Raw genomic sequence first — 14,801 nt, 5'->3', positions numbered from 1 at the left:
TTGAGTGATTTGCCAAAATGGCTGAAACCACCACTTTAAATACCATCTTCAGCTGAAGACAAAAGATGTTGGATGTGGAAGAGTAAGTTGTGAGAAGATATCAGGAAAAGCACTGCAATCAAGGGTTAAGGGTGTTATGCAGATTTAAGGGGTTGCCTTCTGCATTGGTAAGAGTTTCTAGAGATCAGGTTATCCGCTTCTTGATACAGAGAGGGAGACACCCGTATGATTGGGGATTTCTCTTACAAATATGTCTTTTACAAGGGTAACTTCTACTTGGTTTTCGGCAATTCTCCCATGTCTTCTATTTCTTAAAGTTATCCAGCCTAAAATAATCCTTATACCAACGAGACATTTCCAGGTGAAAATTTTTGTTTCTCTACAGTTCCTAGGCTGCAAACTTTTATAGTATGGTACTGTACTGGATACTGTAGGCAATTATAACACAATGGTAAGTATTTGTATAAAGTATCATGCTACCACACTGAGTTATGAGGACATTAGGCAAAAGGAATCTTTCAAGTCCATTAAAATTCTTTGTGACCACCATATATGTGGTCCATCATTGCCTGAATCTTCGTTATGCAGCACAAGACTATTAGGTAAGTTTTCTGTGTAAGAAATAAAGAACTCAGCATAAGTGCAAAAATTCTAAACAAAATTTTAGCAAAGCAGATCCAACATTACATGAAAAGGATGATACATCATGACCAAATGGCATTTATTTCAAGAATGCAAGGTTGGCTTTTAACATTTGAAAGTCAATGAAATGCACTACATCAACAACTGTAAAAGAGAAGTTATGTAATTAATAGATTGGAAGGAAACTTAGCCTGATTAAGGGCATCTACAAAAAAAAAAAAGTAGAGATAACATGATAGTGGTGAAAGTCTGTTTCCTTCCTAAGATTGGGAACAAAACAGTGGTACCTGCTTCAATAAGGCAAGAAAAAGAAATGTAAATTGTCTAGAATGAAAAGAAGATCTATATTTGCAGGTGACATGATAACCTATTTAGAAAGTCAATGTAATCTATAAAAAAATGCTACCAGAAGTAATACATTTACTAAAGTTACAAGATACAATATTGATATATAAATGTAAATTATATTTTATGTACTAGCAACAAATGAAAATGAAGTAAAATACTATTTATAAATACTTTAAAAAATATGGAGTGCTTAGAGGTTAATCTAACAAAAAATTTGGAAGACTTCTACACTGAAAAATCTAAAACATTGCTGAAAGACCTGAGTAAATGAAGAGAGATACTGGGTTCATGGTTCAGAAGACAATATGAAGGTACCAGTTCTCCCCAAATCTATAGGTTGACACAGTCCCAATCATAAGATCAGCCAATTTGGGTAGAAACTGACAAACTGGTTTTAAAATATGTATGACAGTATAGAGGACCTAGAATTCCCAAACATGACTTTGAAAGAATAAAATTGGAATGCTAACATTAACTGATTGCAAGACTTGTAGATAAAGCTATAGAAATTAAGATAGTGGCATACAAATAGATCAGTGAAAAAGTTTATATGTAGATTCACACATACATGGACAAGTGAATTTTGACAGCTACAAAGGCAACTCAGAAAATCTTTTCAATAGTGCTGTAACAATTGAACACTGTATGTAGAAAAATCCAATGCATGATGGACCTAAATACAGAAACTATAAACCTATTAGTGAAGAAACTGACTTTACCCAAAGTTGTTTTAAATATGACATCAAAAAAAAACAATTCATAAAAGGTATCAGTAAGGATTCATCAAAATTAAGATAACTCCTTTTCAAAATACTAAAGATATGCAGAAATTGTGCCAAGACTATTCAATGGGAAAAAGAACAGCCTTTTCCACAAATGCTCCTAGAACAACTGGATATTGACACGCAAAAGAATTAAGTTGAGTTCCTACCTCACACTATATAAAAAATTATTCAAAATGGATCATCAGCCTAAATGTAAGAGCTAAAATTATAAAACTTTTAGAAGAACACCGTAGACAAGAGTTTCTTCGATATGACACAAAAGTCACATGACAGAAAATAGTTAATTTGAATTAAAAAACGTGCTTCAAAGGATAACATCAAAAAGAAAATCCGCAATCGAGAAAACTGGTAAATCACATACTAATTAAGGACCTTGTTCCAGAAAGTATCCAGACATGTAATATGAAAAATAAAGATGTTTATTGAAGAAGATACAAGAAACATAACATAGGACAATGATGCCTCAGTCCCCTTCAGAGTAGGCACCTTAGGACCTCAAATAGTTCTTGTCACCATCAGCTACGCCATTGTATTTTCCTGAATCTCATCACTGGTCTGAAATCTCTTCCCTTTCCAAGGTGATTTTAGTTTTGGGAAAAGTCAGAAGTTGCAGGATACCAAATCTGGGATAAAGTGGGACTTGATGTTTCACAAAAAACTCTGCATGAGACACGATGCATAAACAGGCACATTGTGATGAAGCTGCCAATTACCAGTTGCCCATAGCTGTGGCCTTCTGAATCATGCAAACAGTTGCTGCGGAGGAATGGTAAAGCTTAAAGCAAAATTTGGTGCAGGTTCATTGCTCTACTCTTTTGCATGTGACGGCCACGCAGTACATAAGATTACTCAATAGCATCTACTGCCCCCACTAGACAGTACAATGAAGTTGTCATTGTTCATGCATGTGCATTCCAGTCCACTCCTTGACTGCCAGGTTACATCAATGTCACGCAAAATATTCTCATTATATTAACAATGGGTGGACTTTTTCCGGACAGACCACATATATAAAAGAACTTAAGAATTTGAAAATTTAACATTTTCTGTTGCTTGCTCAGCCAAAATGAAGTTATGTAGACGTTGCTAATTATTTGAAATACATTCTAAATTAAATTATGACTTGTTTCATTATTGCTTAATTTACTACTATTTGCTTATGCCCTCATTTTCAATTCTATGTTGGTGTTACAGTTCTGAATGTGAACAGAATAGTAACTGATTTACTTCAATGTAATGTGATTCCTTCTTTATACAAACTCAGTCCATTTCAATATGTAGATTTTGAATTATTTTGCAGTGGAGGCTTTTGATTTTATTCTTGTAATTCTCATCTACTCCAATATGTTACAATATTTCACTTTAAAAAAATCAAATAAATTTTAATTTTTTTTTGTATCAAGATATTCATAGCAGAGTTGGTAGCTGTTAATTTTTTTTATGTACCTGTTTTGGTAATTGACTTGTTATGTATATTCTTATTTTGGTTGTATTCATTGTCTTAACACCATGTACAATTAGTCCTTTACTTTTTTCTCATAAAGTATTTAGGAAATACTTTGAAAGTTAGAGTACTAAAAATGTAACAGTCAACTTTAAAAAGGTTTTGCTTCCAAACTTTAGAATTATGTAACCCACTCTAACAGATTCATTGTTCAGTTTTCCCCTCAATTTTGTAATATATGGATAAAATATATTAAAATATTCCAATAACTGCACAAACAACATTGTGTAAGAATGTTAATACTAACAAAACATAATTGTAGTTTTTCTTGAGGTGTATGATTTTAATGAATGTGTTATGCAAAAAGAGATATAAGGACTATTGATATATGGTATTCAAGATTTAAATTCTTAGGTTTAATCCTGAAAATAGGTTTGTTTCCAAAGTAGTTAAAAATAGGTTAATAAAATTAAACATTTTACCCCATGCTTTAAGTATAGCTTGATCCAAGTGCTCAAATGCCACATGCCCACTGTCACCCCTGTGTTCCTCTCTGTTGGCTCTATCTTTAGCCACATTCTCTCCAGACAATGAGAAAAATGGATCCTAACATTCCCACTTTTACATGGTTTTAAATCTCAACCTCTACAAGGAGGCAGCAGTTCCCCACCCCCACCCCCCAACCCTAGTTTCCATCAGTCACTGAACAAGAGCTCTGATGATCCCTGGTACTCACAGGCAACCTTTGGGGCAGCGAAGTGGCTTCTTATTTGACAGCCCTACCAGAATCAGGTGACATACAAGAGGGACAGCTTCCAAAAGGAGAAAATGTGGGGCAGACAAAGAAGTAATATTTTTTTTCTTGAGTTGGACCTTGTACCCCTGCCAAAAAGAAATTATCATTCTAGACTTACTGTCCTTTGTTTTCTGAGATAGCAAGAAATAGTATAGTTCCTTTCAACACCAGACAACTGTATAATTTGCTTCTTTTTAAATTGTTGGATGTAGTCTTAATATTTGAGAGAAGACAGAATACTGCTGATGAAAGGGGTGGATTATCTTAGGAAAGTATTATTGAAATCTCACATAACTTTCATATTTTTGGTTCCAAGTTGAATATATTCCACATCAAAGTGAGCCAAATACTTTAAGCAAGTTATGGAATAAAACAAACAGTTCTATGTGTCTGGAAAAAAAGCTCTAAAATTGATGAATTAATCTGAAAATAACATCAAATAACCAATTTAAATGGTGTCATGTGACAGCCAGAAAATAATATAAATGCACCCAGAAACTTCCCAGTGAAGGTTCACATAGAGAAATCAAGATTTTTTCCTTCCATGTCAATTGTGGTTATCCATCCATATTTTCATTTGTCTGATACTGGGCTCTTGAACAATTTGCTTCTGCTCTGTGTCTGGAACTATAAATGTATGAGTCACAATACTACTTTGTGAACAAAGTTGAAAATGTCAGTCTAAAAACATCACCACAAAAAATCTTGGGTTTGAAGCGTATTCATCATTTATTTAATGGAGGACAAACTAAATATTGTCCTACTTGTCTCCTTTAGGTAACCATGTTATAGCAGGAACGTGTGTTCCAAAGATAAAATTTACCCAGTATTGAAAATATTTCTCCAAGTAGTTAAACACTATCTACTATTCAGAATAAATCAGAATTGTTTACTAATTAAGTGATTTAAAATGTAAACTTTTAATTAGGGAGTAAAAAGAACTGCCTGATTAATCCATGTAATCATGAGAGAATAAATGTTACTTTAACTCCATAATTTTCAGATGGGAGTTGTATGTATCAATAGATAACCAAAACAACTGACAAGATATTTTTATCCTTACAAATTTTATTTCTCTTATTCACATATTTTTATTTGTAATGGCTAGTACCTACAAGAAAATTCTTTAAAAATTGTGGCCACTGTGTGTATCCTGTTTTATTCCTGATTTTAATAAGGATGCTCTAGTATTTTTTTTATTAACCATATTTCAGGCTTTTAGAATGAGATACATGTCCTGTTAATAGTTTTTACTATATTTATCTTATTATTTACCTCATTTTAAAAAAGATCAAGAATTGCTATTTTTAAAAAGTCTTATTTTCATCATTAATGCAGATGACTATAGCAGATACTATTTGATATTCCCCAATATCTGTTCACCCTTTCTTCATTTATTAATATGTTTCTAATTTTATTTGGATCTATTAGTTCCCCAAAACTAGGGAGCCACTATGTCATTTCTGAAGTGCTTATGCACAATTTAACCTTTTATTTTGTTTACTGTTATTTGGAGTAATTCTTACAGCAAGGGAACTTTCTGCATAATTAATAAAATGACTATTTGAGTAGTCTCGGTTTTCTGTTCTCAATTTTTCTATTTATATTATGTTTCCTAATGTTAGGCCATCCTTTTAGCACTAGAATAATCCAATACCACTCAGTCATGTTCTTGTCTTATTCTTAGAATATGCTGATGGATTCTGTTTGCCAATATTTTGTTTAGATTTTTTTTTCAGTGAAACCACTAGTTTTCTGTTTTGTGTGAAATTTAATTATACACTGATATCCATGACATGGCCACTTTATAAAAAGGATTTAGATTAGAAAGTTTCCTTTTTTTACTATACCTTAGAATAATTTAAGTAACAAAGAATTATCTATTTCTTACTAGAATTAATTTTTGAAACCCTTACAGTCTGGTACTATTGGAGAAACAACTATTTGACAGTTTTATTTATCTTATGGTACTTGGCTATTCACATTTTTTATCTTAGAATTTTAGAAAAATTCATGAAAAGATAATTTACTGTCTCAAGCAAAACAGTAACAAGGTATTATGAGAATTATAAAATGTGTGGAATTAAAATATAGTCCAACAATCATATAAAGTATGAAAGCAAGAAAATGTTTCTCACAACACTCATAAGTGGTACAAAATTATTTATGTAAATTGTGATGTTGAAGATACTGTAAAACCTGGAGTAACAACTAAGAAAAGAGGTCGATTAACATCATTAAAATATTTGCTTAATCCAGATGAAGACAGGTAAAGGAAAAATAAGAACAGATGATATACATAGAACACAATTAGCAAGATGTTTCCTTACCTGCTTCTATGGAAGCCACCTCTTCCGCTGGGTTTCTAGCACAGGTGAGGCAGCTTGTGTGTCTCTCCTTAGAGGAACATGTCACTTTTTAACATTCAGTTCAATAAGGTGGCCTATAACCTCAGCTTACTGATAGGTTCAAGAAAAATTTTTAGGGTTTTTTTTTTTTTTTTTTTTTTAGATTATCCAGCTGTATCTCATTTTTAGGCTCAGAAAACTTACTCTTGTGACTTTCTGTATTCTAAAGAGATGTGGAACTCTTTTTCAATAGTTTTTGTGTTTCGAATAGTGTATCCAACTTATTTGGTATACAGATTCGTAACTATTGTATTTTCATTTTTTAATTTTACCATCTGTTTTTAAAAGGAAACTTTGTCTCATTTAGTGAAGTCTGAATTCAATTTTGTCTGATATTAAGACTGTGACCTTCATTTTTTCTTGTCTTTCACATGCTTGCTAAACTTTCACTCCTCTATTTTTTCTTCTCATTCATGTTGTTTCAGGTATATTGTTTTTATATGATATGGAGTTAGGTTTCACTTTCTCTTAATAGATGAGTTAACTTATTTACATATATTTGATCTTGTTGCCATATTTTTTCATGGTTTGCTTTTTGTTCTCATACCTGTTAAAAACCATCAAATGTAGCCTTTTCCTCTCCCATGTGTGTTCTATTCATTTCTTCTGATAATTGAGAAGTTTATATTTTTGTCCAAACAGTCTTTTATAATAAGAACATCATACAATGCTTTAATCTTTCATTTCCCCCTTTCTTTAAACGTACCTGTTATCATGAGCAATGATAAATTAATTACATTTTCTTTTTTTCTCCTCCATTCCTTCTCTCATCTGACTTTTCTTGATTACATTATCCTTCATGTTCTTAACCTGTATTTATGTGCTTATATCTCTAGTAATGACTTGTTAGCTTTTAATGATGTGATTTCATTTACAGCTATTAATGAAGGAAGAATTAGGAAACTTGAGAGTACTTAACTTTTTCCCCTTGATCTTTTCATTTTTTAAAATTTTATTATTTCTACACTGGGGCATGTGACATTTATATTCTTTTGTAAACCTAATCCTACATCTTGTTTTACTCATCAGTGTTAATAGAACCAATGCTCAACATTAATTAACCTTTCTCCAGTTATTCTTATTCTAGTAAATTACTTAGGAAGGACCTATGGGAATAACATTTTCTGAGTTCTTAGAGTTTTAGAGTTCTGGGTTATTGCTTTATCTTTTTAAATCATAGTTTAGCAAGGTATAAAATGGCCACTGCTACTCTCCCCCTTACTTTTCTTGAGGATGTTGTAGGATTCCTCTGCATTATTTAACTTTGAATTTTTCTATTCAGAACACTGAGACCAGCTAGAGTCCCCCACCCACACATTCCTCAAAAATTACTTTATCCTTTTTCCTGGTTACCCAAATACTTGGGTTTGTTTTTGTTTTTTTTCATTGAAATCCTGTAAATTTCCTAGAATATGTCTTATTTTTTACTATTTTAAATACATATTTCTTTGACAGGGTTTTTTTTTTTTTTACTATGTGAATCCAAGTCTTTTATTTCAGTGAAATATACTTTAACTATATTGTAAATTGCTTGTTCTTTTTCACTTCTTTTTCTTTTGGAACTCTATGCAAATCTTAAGTCAATTTCCCTCTATTTCATTTTACCTCTTTATTTCAATTTACTTTTCTCTACTTTTCAAATATCTTCTGTGTTTTCTGTTGCATTATCTGCCATCTTTCCTCCATTGTTCTTCCTATTTTGCCTCTGTTTTTGTGAGGACTTTATTTTTTCTTTCACCTTATAATTTAATTTATAGTTTATCTCTTCCTACTGTCTCGTGATCTCTTTCCTGAGCTCTTCAATATCTTTTTCATGTTTTCTTCATACAGAGTATGAAGAAATTTTTAGTGAATTCTTAAAATTTCTAGTGAAAAATTCGGTCCCAAATTATCTGCTACAATAGGTCGGTTTTTGTTTCTGTCCCTTCGTTTGTAAAATATTCTTATTTATCTCCACTTGTTTCCTTTTTTTCCTTCTAGTATACCCATGTGGCTCTTTTTCATTGCTCAACTTTACAGCATGTGAGTTTCTCCAGGGTCAGTTATTTCCAGGAGTTTTGTGTGTAGAAGTGTTTGTGGTTAGCTAGAAATATCTTGAGGACCCATGGTTTTGTAGATGAGTGTGTCTAGTCTTCGCTTTTCAATAGTCAATGAAGTTAGGCATTACAGATGTGTTTCATAACGATTAGTCTCTGTTCTCACTTTCTGCAAGGGAGACTTTGCCTGCAAATGTAGCTGATCTGAATGATTTCTCGTTTCTGCCATCATTTTGATTCTCAGAAGTAAATCGGCTCCAAAGGAGCTTCTGCCCCCATACATGCATTCTATTTCAATTGTTACGCTCAAGTCATTTAGATTTTGCATCTCAGAGAGTGCCCCTTACTTTTAAGTGTGTTTTGCTAATTCTTTCTGAAATCGGAAGCTACTACACTCTTTCCTGTACCTGTGCACACATTCCTGTTTGACTTCTACTCTCATGAGGACCTTATAATTATTTTAAGTTTCTTTTAGTACTTAATTTGAAAAAAAAAATAATAAGGAATTTGTGTTATATCTCCTTCTCTGTTTTTCTTTGTGTGATTTCCTGGGGAGGGGAGGGAATGGGAGAAATATTGGCTTTACAGAATCACCTTCATTTTTGATGCCAGTTTATTCAAGATATTATAGTAAACTCTATAGAGTTTATTTCCATTGGCTTGTTCCAATTTACAGAGATTATTAAAGCATACTTGAAGAAATACAGTTTTCAAACACAACTCTATTTGAGCTTGTGTTTGTTTGTTTTTTGCCTGTTTAAGAAGTTCCCAGTTACATATTGAACTTCTCACTATTTAAGTTACAATTGTTTCCTCTTAATTTTCTTAACCAGTCAAATGTTTAGATCTAAGATATGTAATGAATGAACTTAGGTAACATGATAACTATGTTTAATTGTAGCCAGCTTTATTTCAACTATCACGGGAAAAACCTCTCAGCAGTGTGAAGATTTAAAATCTATACTTTCATATATTTTACATTAATACTCCCAGAACTTTATTGCCCAACTCCAGTGTTCATTCATCAGTTGAATGGACAGCTAAGGCATTTGCTTTCTGGACTTGTTAGCAGGCTATAGTTTTATTTTGACTGCACTGACATGTACAGAAAATGTTTGACAAGTAATTATGTAAATTATTTATGTAAATAATTTATTGTATTTTGTCCCATTTTATAAAATTAGTGGGAAAATAAAGAATAAAATTGCTAAACTATGATTTTAGAGGAAATGTATAGAGTCCTTTTTAAAAAAATTAAGCTCATTATAACTTGCAGTGAAAAGAATCTGGCCTAACGTGAGGAAGTGGAGTTACAACTTGACATGAGCTAGGAATACGGTTAGAGTACAAATATATGTTATTAAGTTCTGTTCATTTTCAGCCATGAGGTATGTGTTGTGACCATGCAGGGCCAGACAGGTTCATGGGATTCATGCATGCGGAAGAATACTCACAGAGCCTTCGGGATGTCTGACATGCCTTTATTCAAGGATGGACGATTCATGCACACTGCAAGCTGCATGTCACCTGTCTCCTGCGTGGCACCCATTGTAGGCCCTTGCATTCCCCCTATGTGTCTATGTCTGTGCCCACACTGAGAAGCCCCTACCTTCTTGAGTACTAGAATGAACAAAGCCAGCTACAGGCCAAATGGTTAGGTAACATAGCATGATTCTGCACATGCGAGTCCACTTCATGTTTTGGGAACCCTTTTATCGGACCCAGTCTCAAGGCTATAAGAACACTAATTTATCAGACCTCTTTAAGGTTGTGAGAAACTGCTTCCCTTAGTTAACCCAGACACCTGGGTGAGGAAGCCAGACTGCCTCCATTTACCCTACAAGGTAAAATTTAGTTTTTAAATTTTTTAGCATAGGGGGAGATATTCTGGATTTCTTTATTAGTGGTAGTAGGGGAGAAGTTTCTGGGTCAGTTCTGTTTTGGTCTATTGAACATTATTATAACCCCTCTATAATTCTGTATTATTTCATCTATTAATGAGGAGAATCAATGATTCCAGAGTCTCTGTTTTGTCTTCAAGTGTTTCAACTTTACCTTTCCTCAGTTTACTTTTAACACTCACATAATTTTTATTTGTTAGTCTGATCCATTTATGCTGGACATGGAGAAGAATTGCAGAAATACCCTGAAGTGTCAAGATGTTGAGCAAAGCATAGTTCTATCTTGATTTCTTTCAGTGTCCCTAGATTCAAATTTTACGTTGCAATTTGTTGATTAGGTCTGGTGTAGATCCCAGATAACCACGTTACAAAAAAAATTAAAGTAAAGTCTGCACCCTACATTGGAGAATCATTGTCCTAAACTTTAGCTTCTGACTTGAATTAGTTAATATTTTCAAAGAGCCTCTCCTACCATAGAAGCATCTTGTTCTTTAGAAGTAAATGAGCTCAGCACTTATATCTTCAAATTAGACAATGGGAATTTGAGTGACAAAAGAACTAAGGCTAACACCATTAAATAAGCAATTGAAAATAGCAGATTTTTCTAATCAGGCAGTAAAGAATCTCTACCTTATGACAGGTCAAGCCACAGAAGTCATGTCTTTGAAACAACTCCTTCGTATCAAAAGGTTCCCTTTTTACTACATCCTTGTCAGGATTGTGGTTTGTGGTGGGAGGCAAGTAGGGGAGGGTAGTGGGGAAGCTTTGGAAGCAGAATTGGTAGGGAATTTAAAAACCCCATGAACAGGGTAAAAGAGGAGAAGAGATTTAAGGACTACAAGTGAAATAGACACTTTCTCTCCTAACAAATCTTAAATGGCTGGATCGAAAGCAATGTTCAAACTATACATTTTAATTTTTCTATAGGAAATAATTTTATGGCCTTCAGTTGCAGCTATTTTCAGTTGATTGTCATAACTCTTGGGCAATTTTTTATTAGTTATATTCAGTGATTTAATTTTTATATTAGATGACATGATAATTACACGTTTTGAGAAAGTAATTATGCACATTTTTATTTCTGACAAAGTACAAAGTAAAAACTGTATATGTGAATAAAACTAATGGGGTGATGGATATTTAATCAGTGGCCCAATTCTTTTCATTAAGACAACCATATCAAAAATAGCAAATGTTTTGTTTGGTGAAATGGTAGAATAATGAAAGAAAAATGGGTTCCTCTTAATCTTACAACAAGGCAGGAAGTGTTCTAGCTGCCTATTGCCCATTGGAATCACCTGGAGAGATTTAAATGCGTGTAAGTGTCCTACTGGAGCTACCACCTGGGCATCAGTATTTTTTAAAAGCTCCCCAGATGATTTTAATCGGCCTCCTGTATTCAGAACCACTGACCCAGGCTGTTCTTAAGTCCACTCATCTCAAATATTTACTTAGCCCATTATTATTAAAATTGAGATAGACATTATGAAATACAATGAGTCTTAGCAAAAGAAAAATCAGATCACTGTTTTGTATAAAGATGAGCACCACTCATGGAAAAATGTTTAAATGGATAAAGGGTTTGAAACGAATAGGATATTTGGTGTATAAGGTGAAATTCATCAATCACTGATAAATACTGAGACTGAAAACCAATTTATATACCATAGACATCTAAATATGTGTTGGAGAGAAAACAAAATATTTTTCTTTCCTAAGACTTGATTTCCTAATTGATTCCAGATGAACTCCAATATGTTTACCAAAACTTATCACATTAACAAATATTAATTGAGTGCCTTATGCATTTTTCATACAGCCAATTGTTTACTACAAAGCACATAAAGACGAAATTGAAAGTCAAAGGGCAGCAGTTTTTAATTTTTCATGATGTTGTAATAGGAGCTGGAAAGAATTTTATGAATGAAAATTCACCTGGTTTAAGTACAAGCTCACAACCTTCTTTCAGCTGTTGGAATGTTTTCCTAAAGAATTTTGCCTTAGGCAAGTCTCTGCTTTTAGAATAAACCAGATCAAGTTCAATTTTATCAATGTTTTACTTTTGGCTTGCTGTTTATTTTGCAAGTAAAACTCAAAATCAACAGTTGGGTTTCGGGTGAACATTAAGGAAATTGTGCCCACCCTGCTGGCTCTGCAATGAAACACCTTTGGGGAGCAATTTATTTGCTGTTTTCCACATTTCTCCAGAAAAGCAGATAAAGCATCTTGCACTTGTATGTAAACAACTTTTCACTTTCTATTTTTATTTTTTGATTTTCTTTCTTTTTTAAATTTGTGTTCAATTACATTTACCCACATTTCCCTCCCATTACTCTCTCCTGCCCACCCCCACCTCCCACACTCTATCCACCCGCCCCCCTATTATCCTTGTCCATAAGTCCTTTATAAAAGTTCCTTGATGACCCTTCCAACAGTATACATTTATTATATAGATTTCTGAATAATCTATATAACAATAGAAGGAATTTTTTTAACTGAACATTGTAATATAATCAAGTATAACATTTAACTATTACATTTTTCTTTCCTTCTGACATTTTGTTCTTTGTACATATATTTGGATGGTGCTATAAAGTAATGATTATTCAATATCAACAATTTTTATCCTGTTTCTCCTCCCACCTGGGATGCGTCATTTCATTCATCCAACAAATACTCTCTGAGCAATATAGCGTTCATTCTCTTTTTAATTTTATGAATATAATTTTTAGTGGTTGCATAAAACCTCATAAGTCCATTTACCATAGTTTATCTAACAAATTTTCTATTATTGGATATTTAGTTTCTTGTTACTTTTTATAAATAATTAATTTATTTTTTCAAATACATTTGTCTCTGCCTACCCCCCACCACTTTCCCTTGCCCCCTCCCTCAACTCTTCCCCTTTGGTTTTTTGTCCATGAGTCCTTGCTATATGTTCCTTGACTTTCCCCTTCCCTTCCTTTTCCCCCGCCCCCCACCCTTCCCTCTTGTCTCTGTTGGTTTCTTTTCCTTTCAGTGTTGCTGGTCTTATTTTCCTTGCATCTTTGGATTGTTGGTTAGGTTCCACTTATAGGTGAGATCATATTGTATTTTTCTTTCGCCCCCTGGCTTATTTCGCTTAGCATAATGCTCTCGAGTCCATCCATGCTGTCGCGAAGTTTAGCAGTTCTTTTTTTCTTTCTGCTGCGTAGTATTCCATTGTGTAAATGTACCATGGTTTTTTGATCCAATCATCTACTGATGGACACTTAGGTTGTTTCCAGTACTTGGCTATTGTAAATTGTGCTGCTATGAACATTGGGGTGCATAGGTTCTTTTGAATTGGCGTTTTGGTGTTCTTAGGGTATAGTCCCAGCAGGGAAATCACTAGATCAAAAGGCAGTTCCATTTTCAGCTTTTTGAGGAAATTCCACACTGCTTTCCACAATGGCTATACCAGTCTGCATTCCTACCAACAGTGTACTAGTGTTCCCTTTACTCCACAGCCTCACCAGCACCTGTTGTTTGTTGATCTGTTTATGATGGCCATTCTGACCGGTGTGAGTTGGTACCTCATGGTGGTTTTGATCTGCATTTCTCTGATGGCTACCGATGCTAAGCATCCTTTCAAATGTCTCTGGGCCCTCTGTATCTCCTCCTTGAAAAAGTGTCTGCCCAGGTCCTTTGCCCATTTTTTGGTTGGATCGTTTGTCTTCTTGGAGTGGAGTCGAGTGAGTTCTTTATATATCTCGGAGATCAAACCTCTATCTGATGTATCATTAGCAAATATATTTTCCCATAGAGTTGGCTCCCTTTTCATTTTGCTGATGTTTTCTTTAGCCATGCAGAAGCTTCTTATTTTGATGAGGTCCCACTTGTTTATTCTTTCCTTTATGTCCCTTACTTTAGGAGACATATCAGTGAAAAAATTGCTGCGTGGAATATCTGAGTTTCCTGCCAATGTTCTCCTCTAGGACTTTTATGGTGTTGCGACTTATATTTAAGTCTTTTATCCATCTTGAGTTTATTATTGTGTATAGTGTCAGCTGATGATCCAATTTCAATTTTTAGCATGTAGCCATCCAGCTCTCCCAACACCATTTGTTGAAGAGGCTATTATTGCTCCATTTTATGCTTCTGCCCCCTTTGTCAAATATTAGTTGCCCATGGAGACCTGGGCTTATTTCTGGGCTTTCTATTCTGTTCCACTGGACTATGGGTCTGTTCTTGAGCCAGTACCAGATTGTTTTGAGTATAGTGGCTTTGTATTATAGTTTGATGTCCGGTATTGTGATCCCTCCTACTTTGTTTTTCTTTCTCAAAATTGCTGCAGCTATTCGGGGTCTTTTATGGTTCCATATAAATGTTTGAAATGTCTGTTCTATTTCTGTGAAATACGTCATTGGTATCTTAATAGAGATTGCATTGAATCTATAAATTGCTTTGGGTAGTATGGACA

This window comes from Pteronotus mesoamericanus, unplaced genomic scaffold (assembly GCF_021234165.1).
Source record: "Pteronotus mesoamericanus isolate MK-2021 breed Mesoamerican mustached bat unplaced genomic scaffold, CSHL_Meso_final contig_98, whole genome shotgun sequence".
Lineage (NCBI taxonomy): Eukaryota > Metazoa > Chordata > Mammalia > Chiroptera > Mormoopidae > Pteronotus > Pteronotus mesoamericanus.
Note: the sequence above shows the minus strand (reverse complement) of the source record.